Source organism: Hyla sarda, unplaced genomic scaffold, assembly GCF_029499605.1.
Source record: "Hyla sarda isolate aHylSar1 unplaced genomic scaffold, aHylSar1.hap1 scaffold_186, whole genome shotgun sequence".
In the NCBI taxonomy this organism is placed as follows: Eukaryota; Metazoa; Chordata; class Amphibia; order Anura; family Hylidae; genus Hyla; species Hyla sarda.
This window is the reverse complement of record NW_026608510.1, coordinates 237,273-261,182: the sequence shown is the minus strand read 5'-3', so window position 1 is coordinate 261,182 and position 23,910 is coordinate 237,273. Positions and strand designations below refer to the sequence as shown.

Sequence of the window (23,910 nt, the reverse complement as noted above, 5' to 3'; positions counted from 1 at the left end):
AATAACCCGGGTTTAACCCACACAGGTAAGTCCAATGGGGTGCAGGCATGTCCTCTATGCTTACAGCTTCCCGTGGGTGTTGGTTTGATACCGTTTGGGGACAGCCAAGGAGGCATCTGCAGGCAACAAAGGTAGGTGTGTGCTTGTGTGTGTGTTTCCTATGCAGATCCTAAGCCCAGTGTCACATGCAAGTAGGAGGAGTAAGAAGGGTTCCTGGCAAATCCGGGTTATGGATTGCATTTAAAAAGGCCCCGTGGGAGTGCAATGGGCCCCTGTCTTGCTGCTTAGCAATAATGGTATGGGTTTAGGTTCTGCTGTGTGTACTGGTGGTTGACTGCCCCCCAGCCCAGAGTGTGCATGGAAAATTGTCTGGCAGCCTCCCTGACAGCAAGCAGTGATAGTGCCCATGAAGGGCACCTTGTTGGGCCCGCCCCTTTCACGGTTATCGCTTCTCGGCCTTTTGGCTAAGATCAAGTGTAGTATCTGTTCTTATCAGTTTAATATCTGATACGTCCCCTATCTGGGGACCATATATTAAATGGATTTTTGAGAACGGGGGCCGATTTCGAAGCTTGCTTCCGTCGCCCTATGCATTGACCCGATATGGCAGTATCTTCGGGTACAGTGCACCACCCCCTTACAGGGTTAAAAAGAAAGATTCCTACTTTCATTGCTACCTGCTTGCTGGCTAGCCAGCTAGCCAGCCCTGTGGGCCTTGCTGTTGCTGCAGCCAAAAAACAAAAGGTGGTGCTGCTGCTGCTTCTGCTTGTGTCTGGCCGCTGTTGGAGCGTCCAGGCACAGGACTTCTGCTGCTGCTGACTAAATGGCCTCCTTAATTGGATCATTTGAGTAGCCAGCACACCTGTGCAGGTAGGGCATGACATGATAGGCAGCTGCCTTGATAGCGGGTGGGTGCTGAATGTTCCTAATTGACAAAATAAGATTAATGCTTATGAAGAAATATAAAATCTCATCCCTTCCCCAATATCGCGCCACACCCCTACCCCTTAATTCCCTGGTTGAACTTGATGGACATATGTCTTTTTTCGACCGTACTAACTATGTAACTATGTAACATAACATGGGGGGGGGGGGGTCTCCTGGCTGTTCACACAGGTGTGTCATTGCTGTACATTGACCATGCATTGCTTCTGTGGTATTGCAAAGGCAAAGACAAATGCTTCCAGCCATCCCTTGCACTAATGGATTGGTCATCAGCTGGCTGTCTATGTCCCGCATCAATATAGACCAAAGTACAGAGGGTTAGGCTATGCTATTGTGCACCTACCTGATGCATCAGAAGGTGCGAGGCCCTTGCTAAATTCTGTGCACAGACTTTGAGATCTATACTTTAGACTGTATCTAAACCTGCTCCAACATGGACTGACATTCTGGCCTACTTTCAGCCGATGCGACTTGTCTGTCGCTGAACAGTCGCTTTTTATGTATTCAGCACCTATGTATAATGTTGTAAAAATGCTCTAGAAGCTAAAGTCGCAGAAATGTCACACATATTTGGCCTGCAACTTTCTGTGCGACAAATTCAGACAGGAAAAATCAGTATAAATCCTTAGAAAATTATCCCCCAGTGTCTCCATCTGCTGGCGGTATTGAATAAGCATTGCTGCACTGATGGGGTATGCATTAGACGAAAAAAAAGAAGAAAAAGAAGAATAATACGCCCAGAAAAGAGGCGAAAAGGAGAAAAACGTAAAAAAACGTGAAAAAAAAGTAAGAGGAAGAGAAGGGAAAAAAAGGTGGAAATGGGTTTAAAAGTGATTTCGGCGGAGAAATATATATATATATATATATATATATATATATATATACGCGCACACACACACATATATATAAACGTATTCTCCGTTGAGATATTGCAGCCGCTGCTGTGTCCAGGCCCAGGAGCCTTAGCACTGTGCTGTGATGTCACTCAATACCACTGACATCACTAGGTGTAAACAACATCTCTCCTTTGCTGTGTATGTGACTATGGAGCTGTTTGGTGATGTCGTCTATTATGGCCTTCATAGAAGCAACAGGAGATTGTTGCATCCATCTAGAACCCTCAGAACTACAGTGCTATGATGTCACTCACTTCCACAGGCCTTGCAGAGTGTAAACAACAACAACCCAGCTTTGTTGTGTATGTAACCATAGGGATTTGTGATGTCACCTAGAACCTTCACAGCAGCGACAGCTTTATGAGGAGCATCAGCACTGCTCTGCCTGAGCAGAACCATCACCGCCATAGGTTGTCAAATAACCCGGGTTTAACCCACACAGGTAAGTCCAATGGGGTGCAGGCATGTCCTCTATGCTTACAGCTTCCCGTGGGTGTTGGTTTGATACCGTTTGGGGACAGCCAAGGAGGCATCTGCAGGCAACAAAGGTAGGTGTGTGCTTGTGTGTGTGTTTCCTATGCAGATCCTAAGCCCAGTGTCACATGCAAGTAGGAGGAGTAAGAAGGGTTCCTGGCAAATCCGGGTTATGGATTGCATTTAAAAAGGCCCCGTGGGAGTGCAATGGGCCCCTGTCTTGCTGCTTAGCAATAATGGTATGGGTTTAGGTTCTGCTGTGTGTACTGGTGGTTGACTGCCCCCCAGCCCAGAGTGTGCATGGAAAATTGTCTGGCAGCCTCCCTGACAGCAAGCAGTGATAGTGCCCATGAAGGGCACCTTGTTGGGCCCGCCCCTTTCACGGTTATCGCTTCTCGGCCTTTTGGCTAAGATCAAGTGTAGTATCTGTTCTTATCAGTTTAATATCTGATACGTCCCCTATCTGGGGACCATATATTAAATGGATTTTTGAGAACGGGGGCCGATTTCGAAGCTTGCTTCCGTCGCCCTATGCATTGACCCGATATGGCAGTATCTTCGGGTACAGTGCACCACCCCCTTACAGGGTTAAAAAGAAAGATTCCTACTTTCATTGCTACCTGCTTGCTGGCTAGCCAGCTAGCCAGCCCTGTGGGCCTTGCTGCTGCTGCAGCCAAAAAACAAAAGGTGGTGCTGCTGCTGCTTCTGCTGCTTCTGCTTGTGTCTGGCCGCTGTTGGAGCGTCCAGGCACAGGACTTCTGCTGCTGCTGACTAAATGGCCTCCTTAATTGGATCATTTGAGTAGCCAGCACACCTGTGCAGGTAGGGCATGACATGATAGGCAGCTGCCTTGATAGCGGGTGGGTGCTGAATGTTCCTAATTGACAAAATAAGATTAATGCTTATGAAGAAATATAAAATCTCATCCCTTCCCCAATATCGCGCCACACCCCTACCCCTTAATTCCCTGGTTGAACTTGATGGACATATGTCTTTTTTCGACCGTACTAACTATGTAACTATGTAACATAACATGGGGGGGGGGGGGGTCTCCTGGCTGTTCACACAGGTGTGTCATTGCTGTACATTGACCATGCATTGCTTCTGTGGTATTGCAAAGGCAAAGACAAATGCTTCCAGCCATCCATTGCACTAATGGATTGGTCATCAGCTGGCTGTCTATGTCCCGCATCAATATAGACCAAAGTACAGAGGGTTAGGCTATGCTATTGTGCACCTACCTGATGCATCAGAAGGTGCGAGGCCCTTGCTAAATTCTGTGCACAGACTTTGAGATCTATACTTTAGACTGTATCTAAACCTGCTCCAACATGGACTGACATTCTGGCCTACTTTCAGCCGATGCGACTTGTCTGTCGCTGAACAGTCGCTTTTTATGTATTCAGCACCTATGTATAATGTTGTAAAAATGCTCTAGAAGCTAAAGTCGCAGAAATGTCACACATATTTGGCCTGCAACTTTCTGTGCGACAAATTCAGACAGGAAAAATCAGTATAAATCCTTAGAAAATTATCCCCCAGTGTCTCCATCTGCTGGCGGTATTGAATAAGCATTGCTGCACTGATGGGGTATGCATTAGACGAAAAAAAAGAAGAAAAAGAAGAATAATACGCCCAGAAAAGAGGCGAAAAGGAGAAAAACGTAAAAAAACGTGAAAAAAAAGTAAGAGGAAGAGAAGGGAAAAAAAGGTGGAAATGGGTTTAAAAGTGATTTCGGCGGAGAAATATATATATATATATATATATATATATATATATATATATACGCGCACACACACACATATATATAAACGTATTCTCCGTTGAGATATTGCAGCCGCTGCTGTGTCCAGGCCCAGGAGCCTTAGCACTGTGCTGTGATGTCACTCAATACCACTGACATCACTAGGTGTAAACAACATCTCTCCTTTGCTGTGTATGTGACTATGGAGCTGTTTGGTGATGTCGTCTATTATGGCCTTCATAGAAGCAACAGGAGATTGTTGCATCCATCTAGAACCCTCAGAACTACAGTGCTATGATGTCACTCACTTCCACAGGCCTTGCAGAGTGTAAACAACAACAACCCAGCTTTGTTGTGTATGTAACCATAGGGATTTGTGATGTCACCTAGAACCTTCACAGCAGCGACAGCTTTATGAGGAGCATCAGCACTGCTCTGCCTGAGCAGAACCATCACCGCCATAGGTTGTCAAATAACCCGGGTTTAACCCACACAGGTAAGTCCAATGGGGTGCAGGCATGTCCTCTATGCTTACAGCTTCCCGTGGGTGTTGGTTTGATACCGTTTGGGGACAGCCAAGGAGGCATCTGCAGGCAACAAATGTAGGTGTGTGCTTGTGTGTGTGTTTCCTATGCAGATCCTAAGCCCAGTGTCACATGCAAGTAGGAGGAGTAAGAAGGGTTCCTGGCAAATCCGGGTTATGGATTGCATTTAAAAAGGCCCCGTGGGAGTGCAATGGGCCCCTGTCTTGCTGCTTAGCAATAATGGTATGGGTTTAGGTTCTGCTGTGTGTACTGGTGGTTGACTGCCCCCCAGCCCAGAGTGTGCATGGAAAATTGTCTGGCAGCCTCCCTGACAGCAAGCAGTGATAGTGCCCATGAAGGGCACCTTGTTGGGCCCGCCCCTTTCACGGTTATCGCTTCTCGGCCTTTTGGCTAAGATCAAGTGTAGTATCTGTTCTTATCAGTTTAATATCTGATACGTCCCCTATCTGGGGACCATATATTAAATGGATTTTTGAGAACGGGGGCCGATTTCGAAGCTTGCTTCCGTCGCCCTATGCATTGACCCGATATGGCAGTATCTTCGGGTACAGTGCACCACCCCCTTACAGGGTTAAAAAGAAAGATTCCTACTTTCATTGCTACCTGCTTGCTGGCTAGCCAGCTAGCCAGCCCTGTGGGCCTTGCTGCTGCTGCTGCAGCCAAAAAACAAAAGGTGGTGCTGCTGCTGCTGCTTCTGCTGCTTCTGCTTCTGCTTGTGTCTGGCCGCTGTTGGAGCGTCCAGGCACAGGACTTCTGCTGCTGCTGACTAAATGGCCTCCTTAATTGGATCATTTGAGTAGCCAGCACACCTGTGCAGGTAGGGCATGACATGATAGGCAGCTGCCTTGATAGCGGGTGGGTGCTGAATGTTCCTAATTGACAAAATAAGATTAATGCTTATGAAGAAATACAAAATCTCATCCCTTCCCCAATATCGCGCCACACCCCTACCCCTTAATTCCCTGGTTGAACTTGATGGACATATGTCTTTTTTCGACCGTACTAACTATGTAACTATGTAACATAACATGGGGGGGGGGGGTCTCCTGGCTGTTCACACAGGTGTGTCATTGCTGTACATTGACCATGCATTGCTTCTGTGGTATTGCAAAGGCAAAGACAAATGCTTCCAGCCATCCATTGCACTAATGGATTGGTCATCAGCTGGCTGTCTATGTCCCGCATCAATATAGACCAAAGTACAGAGGGTTAGGCTATGCTATTGTGCACCTACCTGATGCATCAGAAGGTGCGAGGCCCTTGCTAAATTCTGTGCACAGACTTTGAGATCTATACTTTAGACTGTATCTAAACCTGCTCCAACATGGACTGACATTCTGGCCTACTTTCAGCCGATGCGACTTGTCTGTCGCTGAACAGTCGCTTTTTATGTATTCAGCACCTATGTATAATGTTGTAAAAATGCTCTAGAAGCTAAAGTCGCAGAAATGTCACACATATTTGGCCTGCAACTTTCTGTGCGACAAATTCAGACAGGAAAAATCAGTATAAATCCTTAGAAAATTATCCCCCAGTGTCTCCATCTGCTGGCGGTATTGAATAAGCATTGCTGCACTGATGGGGTATGCATTAGACGAAAAAAAAGAAGAAAAAGAAGAATAATACGCCCAGAAAAGAGGCGAAAAGGAGAAAAACGTAAAAAAACGTGAAAAAAAAGTAAGAGGAAGAGAAGGGAAAAAAAGGTGGAAATGGGTTTAAAAGTGATTTCGGCGGAGAAATATATATATATATATATATATATATATATATATATATATATATACGCGCACACACACACATATATATAAACGTATTCTCCGTTGAGATATTGCAGCCGCTGCTGTGTCCAGGCCCAGGAGCCTTAGCACTGTGCTGTGATGTCACTCAATACCACTGACATCACTAGGTGTAAACAACATCTCTCCTTTGCTGTGTATGTGACTATGGAGCTGTTTGGTGATGTCGTCTATTATGGCCTTCATAGAAGCAACAGGAGATTGTTGCATCCATCTAGAACCCTCAGAACTACAGTGCTATGATGTCACTCACTTCCACAGGCCTTGCAGAGTGTAAACAACAACAACCCAGCTTTGTTGTGTATGTAACCATAGGGATTTGTGATGTCACCTAGAACCTTCACAGCAGCGACAGCTTTATGAGGAGCATCAGCACTGCTCTGCCTGAGCAGAACCATCACCGCCATAGGTTGTCAAATAACCCGGGTTTAACCCACACAGGTAAGTCCAATGGGGTGCAGGCATGTCCTCTATGCTTACAGCTTCCCGTGGGTGTTGGTTTGATACCGTTTGGGGACAGCCAAGGAGGCATCTGCAGGCAACAAAGGTAGGTGTGTGCTTGTGTGTGTGTTTCCTATGCAGATCCTAAGCCCAGTGTCACATGCAAGTAGGAGGAGTAAGAAGGGTTCCTGGCAAATCCGGGTTATGGATTGCATTTAAAAAGGCCCCGTGGGAGTGCAATGGGCCCCTGTCTTGCTGCTTAGCAATAATGGTATGGGTTTAGGTTCTGCTGTGTGTACTGGTGGTTGACTGCCCCCCAGCCCAGAGTGTGCATGGAAAATTGTCTGGCAGCCTCCCTGACAGCAAGCTGTGATAGTGCCCATGAAGGGCACCTTGTTGGGCCCGCCCCTTTCACGGTTATCGCTTCTCGGCCTTTTGGCTAAGATCAAGTGTAGTATCTGTTCTTATCAGTTTAATATCTGATACGTCCCCTATCTGGGGACCATATATTAAATGGATTTTTGAGAACGGGGGCCGATTTCGAAGCTTGCTTCCGTCGCCCTATGCATTGACCCGATATGGCAGTATCTTCGGGTACAGTGCACCACCCCCTTACAGGGTTAAAAAGAAAGATTCCTACTTTCATTGCTACCTGCTTGCTGGCTAGCCAGCTAGCCAGCCCTGTGGGCCTTGCTGCTGCTGCAGCCAAAAAACAAAAGGTGGTGCTGCTGCTGCTTCTGCTGCTTCTGCTTCTGCTTGTGTCTGGCCGCTGTTGGAGCATCCAGGCACAGGACTTCTGCTGCTGCTGACTAAATGGCCTCCTTAATTGGATCATTTGAGTAGCCAGCACACCTGTGCAGGTAGGGCATGACATGATAGGCAGCTGCCTTGATAGCGGGTGGGTGCTGAATGTTCCTAATTGACAAAATAAGATTAATGCTTATGAAGAAATATAAAATCTCATCCCTTCCCCAATATCGCGCCACACCCCTACCCCTTAATTCCCTGGTTGAACTTGATGGACATATGTCTTTTTTCGACCGTACTAACTATGTAACTATGTAACATAACATGGGGGGGGGGGGGGGGGGGTCTCCTGGCTGTTCACACAGGTGTGTCATTGCTGTACATTGACCATGCATTGCTTCTGTGGTATTGCAAAGGCAAAGACAAATGCTTCCAGCCATCCATTGCACTAATGGATTGGTCATCAGCTGGCTGTCTATGTCCCGCATCAATATAGACCAAAGTACAGAGGGTTAGGCTATGCTATTGTGCACCTACCTGATGCATCAGAAGGTGCGAGGCCCTTGCTAAATTCTGTGCACAGACTTTGAGATCTATACTTTAGACTGTATCTAAACCTGCTCCAACATGGACTGACATTCTGGCCTACTTTCAGCCGATGCGACTTGTCTGTCGCTGAACAGTCGCTTTTTATGTATTCAGCACCTATGTATAATGTTGTAAAAATGCTCTAGAAGCTAAAGTCGCAGAAATGTCACACATATTTGGCCTGCAACTTTCTGTGCGACAAATTCAGACAGGAAAAATCAGTATAAATCCTTAGAAAATTATCCCCCAGTGTCTCCATCTGCTGGCGGTATTGAATAAGCATTGCTGCACTGATGGGGTATGCATTAGACGAAAAAAAAGAAGAAAAAGAAGAATAATACGCCCAGAAAAGAGGCGAAAAGGAGAAAAACGTAAAAAAACGTGAAAAAAAAGTAAGAGGAAGAGAAGGGAAAAAAAGGTGGAAATGGGTTTAAAAGTGATTTCGGCGGAGAAATATATATATATATATATATATATATATATATATATATATATATATACGCGCACACACACACATATATATAAACGTATTCTCCGTTGAGATATTGCAGCCGCTGCTGTGTCCAGGCCCAGGAGCCTTAGCACTGTGCTGTGATGTCACTCAATACCACTGACATCACTAGGTGTAAACAACATCTCTCCTTTGCTGTGTATGTGACTATGGAGCTGTAGGGATTTGTGATGTCACCTAGAACCTTCACAGCAGCGACAGCTTTATGAGGAGCATCAGCACTGCTCTGCCTGAGCAGAACCATCACCGCCATAGGTTGTCAAATAACCCGGGTTTAACCCACACAGGTAAGTCCAATGGGGTGCAGGCATGTCCTCTATGCTTACAGCTTCCCGTGGGTGTTGGTTTGATAGGAAAAATCTGTATAAATCCTTAGAAAATTATCCCCCAGTGTCTCCATCTGCTGGCGGTATTGAATAAGCATTGCTGCACTGATGGGGTATGCATTAGACGAAAAAAAAGAAGAAAAAGAAGAATAATACGCCCAGAAAAGAGGCGAAAAGGAGAAAAACGTAAAAAAACGTGAAAAAAAAGTAAGAGGAAGAGAAGGGAAAAAAAGGTGGAAATGGGTTTAAAAGTGATTTCGGCGGAGAAATATATATATATATATATATATATATACGCGCACACACACACATATATAAACGTATTCTCCGTTGAGATATTGCAGCCGCTGCTGTGTCCAGGCCCAGGAGCCTTAGCACTGTGCTGTGATGTCACTCAATACCACTGACATCACTAGGTGTAAACAACATCTCTCCTTTGCTGTGTATGTGACTATGGAGCTGTTTGGTGATGTCGTCTATTATGGCCTTCATAGAAGCAACAGGAGATTGTTGCATCCATCTAGAACCATCAGAACTACAGTGCTATGATGTCACTCACTTCCACAGGCCTTGCAGAGTGTAAACAACAACAACCCAGCTTTGTTGTGTATGTAACCATAGGGATTTGTGATGTCACCTAGAACCTTCACAGCAGCGACAGCTTTATGAGGAGCATCAGCACTGCTCTGCCTGAGCAGAACCATCACCGCCATAGGTTGTCAAATAACCCGGGTTTAACCCACACAGGTAAGTCCAATGGGGTGCAGGCATGTCCTCTATGCTTACAGCTTCCCGTGGGTGTTGGTTTGATACCGTTTGGGGACAGCCAAGGAGGCATCTGCAGGCAACAAAGGTAGGTGTGTGCTTGTGTGTGTGTTTCCTATGCAGATCCTAAGCCCAGTGTCACATGCAAGTAGGAGGAGTAAGAAGGGTTCCTGGCAAATCCGGGTTATGGATTGCATTTAAAAAGGCCCCGTGGGAGTGCAATGGGCCCCTGTCTTGCTGCTTAGCAATAATGGTATGGGTTTAGGTTCTGCTGTGTGTACTGGTGGTTGACTGCCCCCCAGCCCAGAGTGTGCATGGAAAATTGTCTGGCAGCCTCCCTGACAGCAAGCTGTGATAGTGCCCATGAAGGGCACCTTGTTGGGCCCGCCCCTTTCACGGTTATCGCTTCTCGGCCTTTTGGCTAAGATCAAGTGTAGTATCTGTTCTTATCAGTTTAATATCTGATACGTCCCCTATCTGGGGACCATATATTAAATGGATTTTTGAGAACGGGGGCCGATTTCGAAGCTTGCTTCCGTCGCCCTATGCATTGACCCGATATGGCAGTATCTTCGGGTACAGTGCACCACCCCCTTACAGGGTTAAAAAGAAAGATTCCTACTTTCATTGCTACCTGCTTGCTGGCTAGCCAGCTAGCCAGCCCTGTGGGCCTTGCTGCTGCTGCAGCCAAAAAACAAAAGGTGGTGCTGCTGCTGCTTCTGCTGCTTCTGCTTCTGCTTGTGTCTGGCCGCTGTTGGAGCATCCAGGCACAGGACTTCTGCTGCTGCTGACTAAATGGCCTCCTTAATTGGATCATTTGAGTAGCCAGCACACCTGTGCAGGTAGGGCATGACATGATAGGCAGCTGCCTTGATAGCGGGTGGGTGCTGAATGTTCCTAATTGACAAAATAAGATTAATGCTTATGAAGAAATATAAAATCTCATCCCTTCCCCAATATCGCGCCACACCCCTACCCCTTAATTCCCTGGTTGAACTTGATGGACATATGTCTTTTTTCGACCGTACTAACTATGTAACTATGTAACATAACATGGGGGGGGGGGGGGGGGGTCTCCTGGCTGTTCACACAGGTGTGTCATTGCTGTACATTGACCATGCATTGCTTCTGTGGTATTGCAAAGGCAAAGACAAATGCTTCCAGCCATCCATTGCACTAATGGATTGGTCATCAGCTGGCTGTCTATGTCCCGCATCAATATAGACCAAAGTACAGAGGGTTAGGCTATGCTATTGTGCACCTACCTGATGCATCAGAAGGTGCGAGGCCCTTGCTAAATTCTGTGCACAGACTTTGAGATCTATACTTTAGACTGTATCTAAACCTGCTCCAACATGGACTGACATTCTGGCCTACTTTCAGCCGATGCGACTTGTCTGTCGCTGAACAGTCGCTTTTTATGTATTCAGCACCTATGTATAATGTTGTAAAAATGCTCTAGAAGCTAAAGTCGCAGAAATGTCACACATATTTGGCCTGCAACTTTCTGTGCGACAAATTCAGACAGGAAAAATCAGTATAAATCCTTAGAAAATTATCCCCCAGTGTCTCCATCTGCTGGCGGTATTGAATAAGCATTGCTGCACTGATGGGGTATGCATTAGACGAAAAAAAAGAAGAAAAAGAAGAATAATACGCCCAGAAAAGAGGCGAAAAGGAGAAAAACGTAAAAAAACGTGAAAAAAAAGTAAGAGGAAGAGAAGGGAAAAAAAGGTGGAAATGGGTTTAAAAGTGATTTCGGCGGAGAAATATATATATATATATATATATATATATATATATATATATATACGCGCACACACACACATATATATAAACGTATTCTCCGTTGAGATATTGCAGCCGCTGCTGTGTCCAGGCCCAGGAGCCTTAGCACTGTGCTGTGATGTCACTCAATACCACTGACATCACTAGGTGTAAACAACATCTCTCCTTTGCTGTGTATGTGACTATGGAGCTGTAGGGATTTGTGATGTCACCTAGAACCTTCACAGCAGCGACAGCTTTATGAGGAGCATCAGCACTGCTCTGCCTGAGCAGAACCATCACCGCCATAGGTTGTCAAATAACCCGGGTTTAACCCACACAGGTAAGTCCAATGGGGTGCAGGCATGTCCTCTATGCTTACAGCTTCCCGTGGGTGTTGGTTTGATAGGAAAAATCTGTATAAATCCTTAGAAAATTATCCCCCAGTGTCTCCATCTGCTGGCGGTATTGAATAAGCATTGCTGCACTGATGGGGTATGCATTAGACGAAAAAAAAGAAGAAAAAGAAGAATAATACGCCCAGAAAAGAGGCGAAAAGGAGAAAAACGTAAAAAAACGTGAAAAAAAAGTAAGAGGAAGAGAAGGGAAAAAAAGGTGGAAATGGGTTTAAAAGTGATTTCGGCGGAGAAATATATATATATATATATATATATATATACGCGCACACACACACATATATAAACGTATTCTCCGTTGAGATATTGCAGCCGCTGCTGTGTCCAGGCCCAGGAGCCTTAGCACTGTGCTGTGATGTCACTCAATACCACTGACATCACTAGGTGTAAACAACATCTCTCCTTTGCTGTGTATGTGACTATGGAGCTGTTTGGTGATGTCGTCTATTATGGCCTTCATAGAAGCAACAGGAGATTGTTGCATCCATCTAGAACCCTCAGAACTACAGTGCTATGATGTCACTCACTTCCACAGGCCTTGCAGAGTGTAAACAACAACAACCCAGCTTTGTTGTGTATGTAACCATAGGGATTTGTGATGTCACCTAGAACCTTCACAGCAGCGACAGCTTTATGAGGAGCATCAGCACTGCTCTGCCTGAGCAGAACCATCACCGCCATAGGTTGTCAAATAACCCGGGTTTAACCCACACAGGTAAGTCCAATGGGGTGCAGGCATGTCCTCTATGCTTACAGCTTCCCGTGGGTGTTGGTTTGATACCGTTTGGGGACAGCCAAGGAGGCATCTGCAGGCAACAAAGGTAGGTGTGTGCTTGTGTGTGTGTTTCCTATGCAGATCCTAAGCCCAGTGTCACATGCAAGTAGGAGGAGTAAGAAGGGTTCCTGGCAAATCCGGGTTATGGATTGCATTTAAAAAGGCCCCGTGGGAGTGCAATGGGCCCCTGTCTTGCTGCTTAGCAATAATGGTATGGGTTTAGGTTCTGCTGTGTGTACTGGTGGTTGACTGCCCCCCAGCCCAGAGTGTGCATGGAAAATTTTCTGGCAGCCTCCCTGACAGCAAGCAGTGATAGTGCCCATGAAGGGGACCTTGTTGGGCCCGCCCCTTTCACGGTTATCGCTTCTCGGCCTTTTGGCTAAGATCAAGTGTAGTATCTGTTCTTATCAGTTTAATATCTGATACGTCCCCTATCTGGGGACCATATATTAAATGGATTTTTGAGAACGGGGGCCGATTTCGAAGCTTGCTTCCGTCGCCCTATGCATTGACCCGATATGGCAGTATCTTCGGGTACAGTGCACCACCCCCTTACAGGGTTAAAAAGAAAGATTCCTACTTTCATTGCTACCTGCTTGCTGGCTAGCCAGCTAGCCAGCCCTGTGGGCCTTGCTGCTGCTGCAGCCAAAAAACAAAAGGTGGTGCTGCTGCTGCTTCTGCTGCTTCTGCTTCTGCTTGTGTCTGGCCGCTGTTGGAGCGTCCAGGCACAGGACTTCTGCTGCTGCTGACTAAATGGCCTCCTTAATTGGATCATTTGAGTAGCCAGCACACCTGTGCAGGTAGGGCATGACATGATAGGCAGCTGCCTTGATAGCGGGTGGGTGCTGAATGTTCCTAATTGACAAAATAAGATTAATGCTTATGAAGAAATATAAAATCTCATCCCTTCCCCAATATCGCGCCACACCCCTACCCCTTAATTCCCTGGTTGAACTTGATGGACATATGTCTTTTTTCGACCGTACTAACTATGTAACTATGTAACATAACATGGGGGGGGGGGGGGTCTCCTGGCTGTTCACACAGGTGTGTCATTGCTGTACATTGACCATGCATTGCTTCTGTGGTATTGCAAAGGCAAAGACAAATGCTTCCAGCCATCCATTGCACTAATGGATTGGTCATCAGCTGGCTGTCTATGTCCCGCATCAATATAGACCAAAGTACAGAGGGTTAGGCTATGCTATTGTGCATCTACCTGATGCATCAGAAGGTGCGAGGCCCTTGCTAAATTCTGTGCACAGACTTTGAGTTCTATACTTTAGACTGTATCTAAACCTGCTCCAACATGGACTGACATTCTGGCCTACTTTCAGCCGATGCGACTTGTCTGTCGCTGAACAGTCGCTTTTTATGTATTCAGCACCTATGTATAATGTTGTAAAAATGCTCTAGAAGCTAAAGTCGCAGAAATGTCACACATATTTGGCCTGCAACTTTCTGTGCGACAAATTCAGACAGGAAAAATCAGTATAAATCCTTAGAAAATTATCCCCCAGTGTCTCCATCTGCTGGCGGTATTGAATAAGCATTGCTGCACTGATGGGGTATGCATTAGACGAAAAAAAAGAAGAAAAAGAAGAATAATACGCCCAGAAAAGAGGCGAAAAGGAGAAAAACGTAAAAAAAACGTGAAAAAAAAGTAAGAGGAAGAGAAGGGAAAAAAAGGTGGAAATGGGTTTAAAAGTGATTTCGGCGGAGAAATATATATATATATATATATATATATATATATATATATATATACGCGCACACACACACATATATATAAACGTATTCTCCGTTGAGATATTGCAGCCGCTGCTGTGTCCAGGCCCAGGAGCCTTAGCACTGTGCTGTGATGTCACTCAATACCACTGACATCACTAGGTGTAAACAACATCTCTCCTTTGCTGTGTATGTGACTATGGAGCTGTTTGGTGATGTCGTCTATTATGGCCTTCATAGAAGCAACAGGAGATTGTTGCATCCATCTAGAACCCTCAGAACTACAGTGCTATGATGTCACTCACTTCCACAGGCCTTGCAGAGTGTAAACAACAACAACCCAGCTTTGTTGTGTATGTAACCATAGGGATTTGTGATGTCACCTAGAACCTTCACAGCAGCGACAGCTTTATGAGGAGCATCAGCACTGCTCTGCCTGAGCAGAACCATCACCGCCATAGGTTGTCAAATAACCCGGGTTTAACCCACACAGGTAAGTCCAATGGGGTGCAGGCATGTCCTCTATGCTTACAGCTTCCCGTGGGTGTTGGTTTGATACCGTTTGGGGACAGCCAAGGAGGCATCTGCAGGCAACAAAGGTAGGTGTGTGCTTGTGTGTGTGTTTCCTATGCAGATCCTAAGCCCAGTGTCACATGCAAGTAGGAGGAGTAAGAAGGGTTCCTGGCAAATCCGGGTTATGGATTGCATTTAAAAAGGCCCCGTGGGAGTGCAATGGGCCCCTGTCTTGCTGCTTAGCAATAATGGTATGGGTTTAGGTTCTGCTGTGTGTACTGGTGGTTGACTGCCCCCCAGCCCAGAGTGTGCATGGAAAATTGTCTGGCAGCCTCCCTGACAGCAAGCAGTGATAGTGCCCATGAAGGGCACCTTGTTGGGCCCGCCCCTTTCACGGTTATCGCTTCTCGGCCTTTTGGCTAAGATCAAGTGTAGTATCTGTTCTTATCAGTTTAATATCTGATACGTCCCCTATCTGGGGACCATATATTAAATGGATTTTTGAGAACGGGGGCCGATTTCGAAGCTTGCTTCCGTCGCCCTATGCATTGACCCGATATGGCAGTATCTTCGGGTACAGTGCACCACCCCCTTACAGGGTTAAAAAGAAAGATTCCTACTTTCATTGCTACCTGCTTGCTGGCTAGCCAGCTAGCCAGCCCTGTGGGCCTTGCTGCTGCTGCAGCCAAAAAACAAAAGGTGCTGCTTCTGCTGCTTCTGCTTCTGTTTGTGTCTGGCCGCTGTTGGAGCGTCCAGGCACAGGACTTCTGCTGCTGCTGACTAAATGGCCTCCTTAATTGGATCATTTGAGTAGCCAGCACACCTGTGCAGGTAGGGCATGACATGATAGGCAGCTGCCTTGATAGCGGGTGGGTGCTGAATGTTCCTAATTGACAAAATAAGATTAATGCTTATGAAGAAATATAAAATCTCATCCCTTCCCCAATATCGCGCCACACCCCTACCCCTTAATTCCCTGGTTGAACTTGATGGACATATGTCTTTTTTTGACCGTACTAACTATGTAACTATGTAACATAACATGTGGGGGGGGGGGGGGTCTCCTGGCTGTTCACACAGGTGTGTCATTGCTGTACATTGACCATGCATTGCTTCTGTGGTATTGCAAAGGCAAAGACAAATGCTTCCAGCCATCCATTGCACTAATGGATTGGTCATCAGCTGGCTGTCTATGTCCCGCATCAATATAGACCAAAGTACAGAGGGTTAGGCTATGCTATTGTGCACCTACCTGATGCATCAGAAGGTGCGAGGCCCTTGCTAAATTCTGTGCACAGACTTTGAGATCTATACTTTAGACTGTATCTAAACCTGCTCCAACATGGACTGACATTCTGGCCTACTTTCAGCCGATGCGACTTGTCTGTCGCTGAACAGTCGCTTTTTATGTATTCAGCACCTATGTATAATGTTGTAAAAATGCTCTAGAAGCTAAAGTCGCAGAAATGTCACACATATTTGGCCTGCAACTTTCTGTGCGACAAATCCAGACAGGAAAAATCAGTATAAATCCTTAGAAAATTATCCCCCAGTGTCTCCATCTGCTGGCGGTATTGAATAAGCATTGCTGCACTGATGGGGTATGCATTAGACGAAAAAAAAGAAGAAAAAGAAGAATAATACGCCCAGAAAAGAGGCGAAAAGGAGAAAAACGTAAAAAAACGTGAAAAAAAAGTAAGAGGAAGAGAAGGGAAAAAAAGGTGGAAATGGGTTTAAAAGTGATTTCGGCAGAGAAATATATATATATATATATATATATATATATATATATATATATATATACGCGCACACACACACATATATATAAACGTATTCTCCGTTGAGATATTGCAGCCGCTGCTGTGTCCAGGCCCAGGAGCCTTAGCACTGTGCTGTGATGTCACTCAATACCACTGACATCACTAGGTGTAAACAACATCTCTCCTTTGCTGTGTATGTGACTATGGAGCTGTTTGGTGATGTCGTCTATTATGGCCTTCATAGAAGCAACAGGAGATTGTTGCATCCATCTAGAACCCTCAGAACTACAGTGCTATGATGTCACTCACTTCCACAGGCCTTGCAGAGTGTAAACAACAACAACCCAGCTTTGTTGTGTATGTAACCATAGGGATTTGTGATGTCACCTAGAACCTTCACAGCAGCGACAGCTTTATGAGGAGCATCAGCACTGCTCTGCCTGAGCAGAACCATCACCGCCATAGGTTGTCAAATAACCCGGGTTTAACCCACACAGGTAAGTCCAATGGGGTGCAGGCATGTCCTCTATGCTTACAGCTTCCCGTGGGTGTTGGTTTGATACCGTTTGGGGACAGCCAAGGAGGCATCTGCAGGCAACAAAGGTAGGTGTGTGCTTGTGTGTGTGTTTCCTATGCAGATCCTAAGCCCAGTGTCACATGCAAGTAGGAGGAGTAAGAAGGGTTCCTGGCAAATCCGGGTTATGGATTGCATTTAAAAAGGCCCCGTGGGAGTGCAATGGGCCCCTGTCTTGCTGCTTAGCAATAATGGTATGGGTTTAGGTTCTGCTGTGTGTACTGGTGGTTGACTGCCCCCCAGCCCAGAGTGTGCATGGAAAATTGTCTGGCAGCCTCCCTGACAGCAAGCAGTGATAGTGCCCATGAAGGGCACCTTGTTGGGCCGGCCCCTTTCACGGTTATCGCTTCTCGGCCTTTTGGCTAAGATCAAGTGTAGTATCTGTTCTTATCAGTTTAATATCTGATACGTCCCCTATCTGGGGACCATATATTAAATGGATTTTTGAGAACGGGGGCCGATTTCGAAGCTTGCTTCCGTCGCCCTATGCATTGACCCGATATGGCAGTATCTTCGGGTACAGTGCACCACCCCCTTACAGGGTTAAAAAGAAAGATTCCTACTTTCATTGCTACCTGCTTGCTGGCTAGCCAGCTAGCCAGCCCTGTGGGCCTTGCTGCTGCTGCAGCCAAAAAACAAAAGGTGGTGCTGCTGCTGCTTCTGCTGCTTCTGCTTCTGCTTGTGTCTGGCCGCTGTTGGAGCGTCCAGGCACAGGACTTCTGCTGCTGCTGACTAAATGGCCTCCTTAATTGGATCATTTGAGTAGCCAGCACACCTGTGCAGGTAGGGCATGACATGATAGGCAGCTGCCTTGATAGCGGGTGGGTGCTGAATGTTCCTAATTGACAAAATAAGATTAATGCTTATGAAGAAATATAAAATCTCATCCCTTCCCCAATATCGCGCCACACCCCTACCCCTTAATTCCCTGGTTGAACTTGATGGACATATGTCTTTTTTCGACCGTACTAACTATGTAACTATGTAACATAACATGGGGGGGGGGGGTCTCCTGGCTGTTCACACAGGTGTGTCATTGCTGTACATTGACCATGCATTGCTTCTGTGGTATTGCAAAGGCAAAGACAAATGCTTCCAGCCATCCATTGCACTAATGGATTGGTCATCAGCTGGCTGTCTATGTCCCGCATCAATATAGACCAAAGTACAGAGGGTTAGGCTATGCTATTGTGCACCTACCTGATGCATCAGAAGGTGCGAGGCCCTTGCTAAATTCTGTGCACAGACTTTGAGATCTATACTTTAGACTGTATCTAAACCTGCTCCAACATGGACTGACATTCTGGCCTACTTTCAGCCGATGCGACTTGTCTGTCGCTGAACAGTCGCTTTTTATGTATTCAGCACCTATGTATAATGTTGTAAAAATGCTCTAGAAGCTAAAGTCGCAGAAATGTCACACATATTTGGCCTGCAACTTTCTGTGCGACAAATTCAGACAGGAAAAATCAGTATAAATCCTTAGAAAATTATCCCCCAGTGTCTCCATCTGCTGGCGGTATTGAATAAGCATTGCTGCACTGATGGGGTATGCATTAGACGAAAAAAAAGAAGAAAAAGAAGAATAATACGCCCAGAAAAGAGGCGAAAAGGAGAAAAACGTAAAAAAACGTGAAAAAAAAGTAAGAGGAAGAGAAGGGAAAAAAAGGTGGAAATGGGTTTAAAAGTGATTTCGGCGGAGAAATATATATATATATATATATATATATATATATATATATACACGCGCACACACACACATATATATAAACGTATTCTCCGTTGAGATATTGCAGCCGCTGCTGTGTCCAGGCCCAGGAGCCTTAGCACTGTGCTGTGATGTCACTCAATACCACTGACATCACTAGGTGTAAACAACATCTCTCCTTTGCTGTGTATGTGACTATGGAGCTGTTTGGTGATGTCGTCTATTATGGCCTTCATAGAAGCAACAGGAGATTGTTGCATCCATCTAGAACCCTCAGAACTACAGTGCTATGATGTCACTCACTTCCACAGGCCTTGCAGAGTGTAAACAACAACAACCCAGCTTTGTTGTGTATGTAACCATAGGGATTTGTGATGTCACCTAGAACCTTCACAGCAGCGACAGCTTTATGAGGAGCATCAGCACTGCTCTGCCTGAGCAGAACCATCACCGCCATAGGTTGTCAAATAACCCGGGTTTAACCCACACAGGTAAGTCCAATGGGGTGCAGGCATGTCCTCTATGCTTACAGCTTCCCGTGGGTGTTGGTTTGATACCGTTTGGGGACAGCCAAGGAGGCATCTGCAGGCAACAAAGGTAGGTGTGTGCTTGTGTGTGTGTTTCCTATGCAGATCCTAAGCCCAGTGTCACATGCAAGTAGGAGGAGTAAGAAGGGTTCCTGGCAAATCCGGGTTATGGATTGCATTTAAAAAGGCCCCGTGGGAGTGCAATGGGCCCCTGTCTTGCTGCTTAGCAATAATGGTATGGGTTTAGGTTCTGCTGTGTGTACTGGTGGTTGACTGCCCCCCAGCCCAGAGTGTGCATGGAAAATTGTCTGGCAGCCTCCCTGACAGCAAGCAGTGATAGTGCCCATGAAGGGCACCTTGTTGGGCCCGCCCCTTTCACGGTTATCGCTTCTCGGCCTTTTGGCTAAGATCAAGTGTAGTATCTGTTCTTATCAGTTTAATATCTGATACGTCCCCTATCTGGGGACCATATATTAAATGGATTTTTGAGAACGGGGGCCGATTTCGAAGCTTGCTTCTGTCGCCCTATGCATTGACCCGATATGGCAGTATCTTCGGGTACAGTGCACCACCCCCTTACAGGGTTAAAAAGAAAGATTCCTACTTTCATTGCTACCTGCTTGCTGGCTAGCCAGCTAGCCAGCCCTGTGGGCCTTGCTGCTGCTGCAGCCAAAAAACAAAAGGTGGTGCTGCTGCTGCTTCTGCTGCTTCTGCTTCTGCTTGTGTCTGGCCGCTGTTGGAGCGTCCAGGCACAGGACTTCTGCTGCTGCTGACTAAATGGCCTCCTTAATTGGATCATTTGAGTAGCCAGCACACCTGTGCAGGTAGGGCATGACATGATAGGCAGCTGCCTTGATAGCGGGTGGGTGCTGAATGTTCCTAATTGACAAAATAAGATTAATGCTTATGAAGAAATATAAAATCTCATCCCTTCCCCAATATCGCGCCACACCCCTACCCCTTAATTCCCTGGTTGAACTTGATGGACATATGTCTTTTTTCGACCGTACTAACTATGTCACTATGTAACATAACATGGGGGGGGGGGGTCTCCTGGCTGTTCACACAGGTGTGTCATTGCTGTACATTGACCATGCATTGCTTCTGTGGTATTGCAAAGGCAAAGACAAATGCTTCCAGCCATCCATTGCACTAATGGATTGGTCATCAGCTGGCTGTCTATGTCCCGCATCAATATAGACCAAAGTACAGAGGGTTAGGCTATGCTATTGTGCACCTACCTGATGCATCAGAAGGTGCGAGGCCCTTGCTAAATTCTGTGCACAGACTTTGAGATCTATACTTTAGACTGTATCTAAACCTGCTCCAACATGGACTGACATTCTGGCCTACTTTCAGCCGATGCGACTTGTCTGTCGCTGAACAGTCGCTTTTTATGTATTCAGCACCTATGTATAATGTTGTAAAAATGCTCTAGAAGCTAAAGTCGCAGAAATGTCACACATATTTGGCCTGCAACTTTCTGTGCGACAAATTCAGACAGGAAAAATCAGTATAAATCCTTAGAAAATTATCCCCCAGTGTCTCCATCTGCTGGCGGTATTGAATAAGCATTGCTGCACTGATGGGGTATGCATTAGACGAAAAAAAAGAAGAAAAAGAAGAATAATACGCCCAGAAAAGAGGCGAAAAGGAGAAAAACGTAAAAAAACGTGAAAAAAAAGTAAGAGGAAGAGAAGGGAAAAAAAGGTGGAAATAGGTTTAAAAGTGATTTCGGCGGAGAAATATATATATATATATATATATATATATATATATATATATATATACGCGCACACACACACATATATATAAACGTATTCTCCGTTGAGATATTGCAGCCGCTGCTGTGTCCAGGCCCAGGAGCCTTAGCACTGTGCTGTGATGTCACTCAATACCACTGACATCACTAGGTGTAAACAACATCTCTCCTTTGCTGTGTATGTGACTATGGAGCTGTTTGGTGATGTCGTCTATTATGGCCTTCATAGAAGCAACAGGAGATTGTTGCATCCATCTAGAACCCTCAGAACTACAGTGCTATGATGTCACTCACTTCCACAGGCCTTGCAGAGTGTAAACAACAACAACCCAGCTTTGTTGTGTATGTAACCATAGGGATTTGTGATGTCACCTAGAACCTTCACAGCAGCGACAGCTTTATGAGGAGCATCAGCACTGCTCTGCCTGAGCAGAACCATCACCGCCATAGGTTGTCAAATAACCCGGGTTTAACCCACACAGGTAAGTCCAATGGGGTGCAGGCATGTCCTCTATGCTTACAGCTTCCCGTGGGTGTTGGTTTGATACCGTTTGGGGACAGCCAAGGAGGCATCTGCAGGCAACAAAGGTAGGTGTGTGCTTGTGTGTGTGTTTCCTATGCAGATCCTAAGCCCAGTGTCACATGCAAGTAGGAGGAGTAAGAAGGGTTCCTGGCAAATCCGGGTTATGGATTGCATTTAAAAAGGCCCCGTGGGAGTGCAATGGGCCCCTGTCTTGCTGCTTAGCAATAATGGTATGGGTTTAGGTTCTGCTGTGTGTACTGGTGGTTGACTGCCCCCCAGCCCAGAGTGTGCATGGAAAATTGTCTGGCAGCCTCCCTGACAGCAAGCAGTGATAGTGCCCATGAAGGGCACCTTGTTGGGCCCGCCCCTTTCACGGTTATCGCTTCTCGGCCTTTTGGCTAAGATCAAGTGTAGTATCTGTTCTTATCAGTTTAATATCTGATACGTCCCCTATCTGGGGACCATATATTAAATGGATTTTTGAGAACGGGGGCCGATTTCGAAGCTTGCTTCCGTCGCCCTATGCATTGACCCGATATGGCAGTATCTTCGGGTACAGTGCACCACCCCCTTACAGGGTTAAAAAGAAAGATTCCTACTTTCATTGCTACCTGCTTGCTGGCTAGCCAGCTAGCCAGCCCTGTGGGCCTTGCTGCTGCTGCAGCCAAAAAACAAAAGGTGGTGCTGCTGCTGCTTCTGCTGCTTCTGCTTCTGCTTGTGTCTGGCCGCTGTTGGAGCGTCCAGGCACAGGACTTCTGCTGCTGCTGACTAAATGGCCTCCTTAATTGGATCATTTGAGTAGCCAGCACACCTGTGCAGGTAGGGCATGACATGATAGGCAGCTGCCTTGATAGCGGGTGGGTGCTGAATGTTCCTAATTGACAAAATAAGATTAATGCTTATGAAGAAATATAAAATCTCATCCCTTCCCCAATATCGCGCCACACCCCTACCCCTTAATTCCCTGATTGAACTTGATGGACATATGTCTTTTTTCGACCGTACTAACTATGTAACTATGTAACATAACATGGGGGGGGGGGGGGTCTCCTGGCTGTTCACACAGGTGTGTCATTGCTGTACATTGACCATGCATTGCTTCTGTGGTATTGCAAAGGCAAAGACAAATGCTTCCAGCCATCCATTGCACTAATGGATTGGTCATCAGCTGGCTGTCTATGTCCCGCATCAATATAGACCAAAGTACAGAGGGTTAGGCTATGCTATTGTGCACCTACCTGATGCATCAGAAGGTGCGAGGCCCTTGCTAAATTCTGTGCACAGACTTTGAGATCTATACTTTAGACTGTATCTAAACCTGCTCCAACATGGACTGACATTCTGGCCTACTTTCAGCCGATGCGACTTGTCTGTCGCTGAACAGTCGCTTTTTATGTATTCAGCACCTATGTATAATGTTGTAAAAATGCTCTAGAAGCTAAAGTCGCAGAAATGTCACACATATTTGGCCTGCAACTTTCTGTGCGACAAATTCAGACAGGAAAAATCAGTATAAATCCTTAGAAAATTATCCCCCAGTGTCTCCATCTGCTGGCGGTATTGAATAAGCATTGCTGCACTGATGGGGTATGCATTAGACGAAAAAAAAGAAGAAAAAGAAGAATAATACGCCCAGAAAAGAGGCGAAAAGGAGAAAAACGTAAAAAAACTTGAAAAAAAAGTAAGAGGAAGAAAAGGGAAAAAAAGGTGGAAATGGGTTTAAAAGTGATTTCGGCGGAGAAATATATATATATATATATATATATATATATATATATATACGCGCACACACACACATATATATAAACGTATTCTCCGTTGAGATATTGCAGCCGCTGCTGTGTCCAGGCCCAGGAGCCTTAGCACTGTGCTGTGATGTCACTCAATACCACTGACATCACTAGGTGTAAACAACATCTCTCCTTTGCTGTGTATGTGACTATGGAGCTGTTTGGTGATGTCGTCTATTATGGCCTTCATAGAAGCAACAGGAGATTGTTGCATCCATCTAGAACCCTCAGAACTACAGTGCTATGATGTCACTCACTTCCACAGGCCTTGCAGAGTGTAAACAACAAC

At 45.9% G+C, this 23,910-nt stretch overlaps 10 non-coding genes across 10 annotated transcripts; all 10 read left to right on the top strand.

Annotated features, from left to right (window-relative positions):
* Positions 1-444: 444 nt before the first annotated feature.
* LOC130315111 (U2 spliceosomal RNA) lies at positions 445-635 on the top strand. The gene has a single exon (XR_008862694.1). It is a non-coding gene; the product is annotated as a U2 spliceosomal RNA (small nuclear RNA).
* Positions 636-2,702: 2,067 nt separating this feature from the next.
* LOC130315110 (U2 spliceosomal RNA) lies at positions 2,703-2,893 on the top strand. The gene has a single exon (XR_008862693.1). It is a non-coding gene; the product is annotated as a U2 spliceosomal RNA (small nuclear RNA).
* A 2,081-nt stretch (positions 2,894-4,974) lies between these two features.
* Positions 4,975-5,165, top strand: LOC130315109 (U2 spliceosomal RNA). Its single transcript, XR_008862692.1, has one exon. It is a non-coding gene; the product is annotated as a U2 spliceosomal RNA (small nuclear RNA).
* A 2,095-nt stretch (positions 5,166-7,260) lies between these two features.
* On the top strand, positions 7,261-7,451 carry LOC130315108 (U2 spliceosomal RNA). The gene has a single exon (XR_008862691.1). It is a non-coding gene; the product is annotated as a U2 spliceosomal RNA (small nuclear RNA).
* Positions 7,452-10,179: 2,728 nt separating this feature from the next.
* Positions 10,180-10,370, top strand: LOC130315107 (U2 spliceosomal RNA). Its single transcript, XR_008862690.1, has one exon. It is a non-coding gene; the product is annotated as a U2 spliceosomal RNA (small nuclear RNA).
* A 2,725-nt stretch (positions 10,371-13,095) lies between these two features.
* LOC130315106 (U2 spliceosomal RNA) lies at positions 13,096-13,286 on the top strand. The gene has a single exon (XR_008862689.1). It is a non-coding gene; the product is annotated as a U2 spliceosomal RNA (small nuclear RNA).
* Positions 13,287-15,376: 2,090 nt separating this feature from the next.
* LOC130315104 (U2 spliceosomal RNA) lies at positions 15,377-15,567 on the top strand. The gene has a single exon (XR_008862688.1). It is a non-coding gene; the product is annotated as a U2 spliceosomal RNA (small nuclear RNA).
* Positions 15,568-17,653: 2,086 nt separating this feature from the next.
* LOC130315102 (U2 spliceosomal RNA) lies at positions 17,654-17,844 on the top strand. Its single transcript, XR_008862686.1, has one exon. It is a non-coding gene; the product is annotated as a U2 spliceosomal RNA (small nuclear RNA).
* Positions 17,845-19,929: 2,085 nt separating this feature from the next.
* LOC130315196 (U2 spliceosomal RNA) lies at positions 19,930-20,120 on the top strand. The gene has a single exon (XR_008862770.1). It is a non-coding gene; the product is annotated as a U2 spliceosomal RNA (small nuclear RNA).
* Positions 20,121-22,209: 2,089 nt separating this feature from the next.
* Positions 22,210-22,400, top strand: LOC130315101 (U2 spliceosomal RNA). Its single transcript, XR_008862685.1, has one exon. It is a non-coding gene; the product is annotated as a U2 spliceosomal RNA (small nuclear RNA).
* Positions 22,401-23,910: the final 1,510 nt, after the last annotated feature.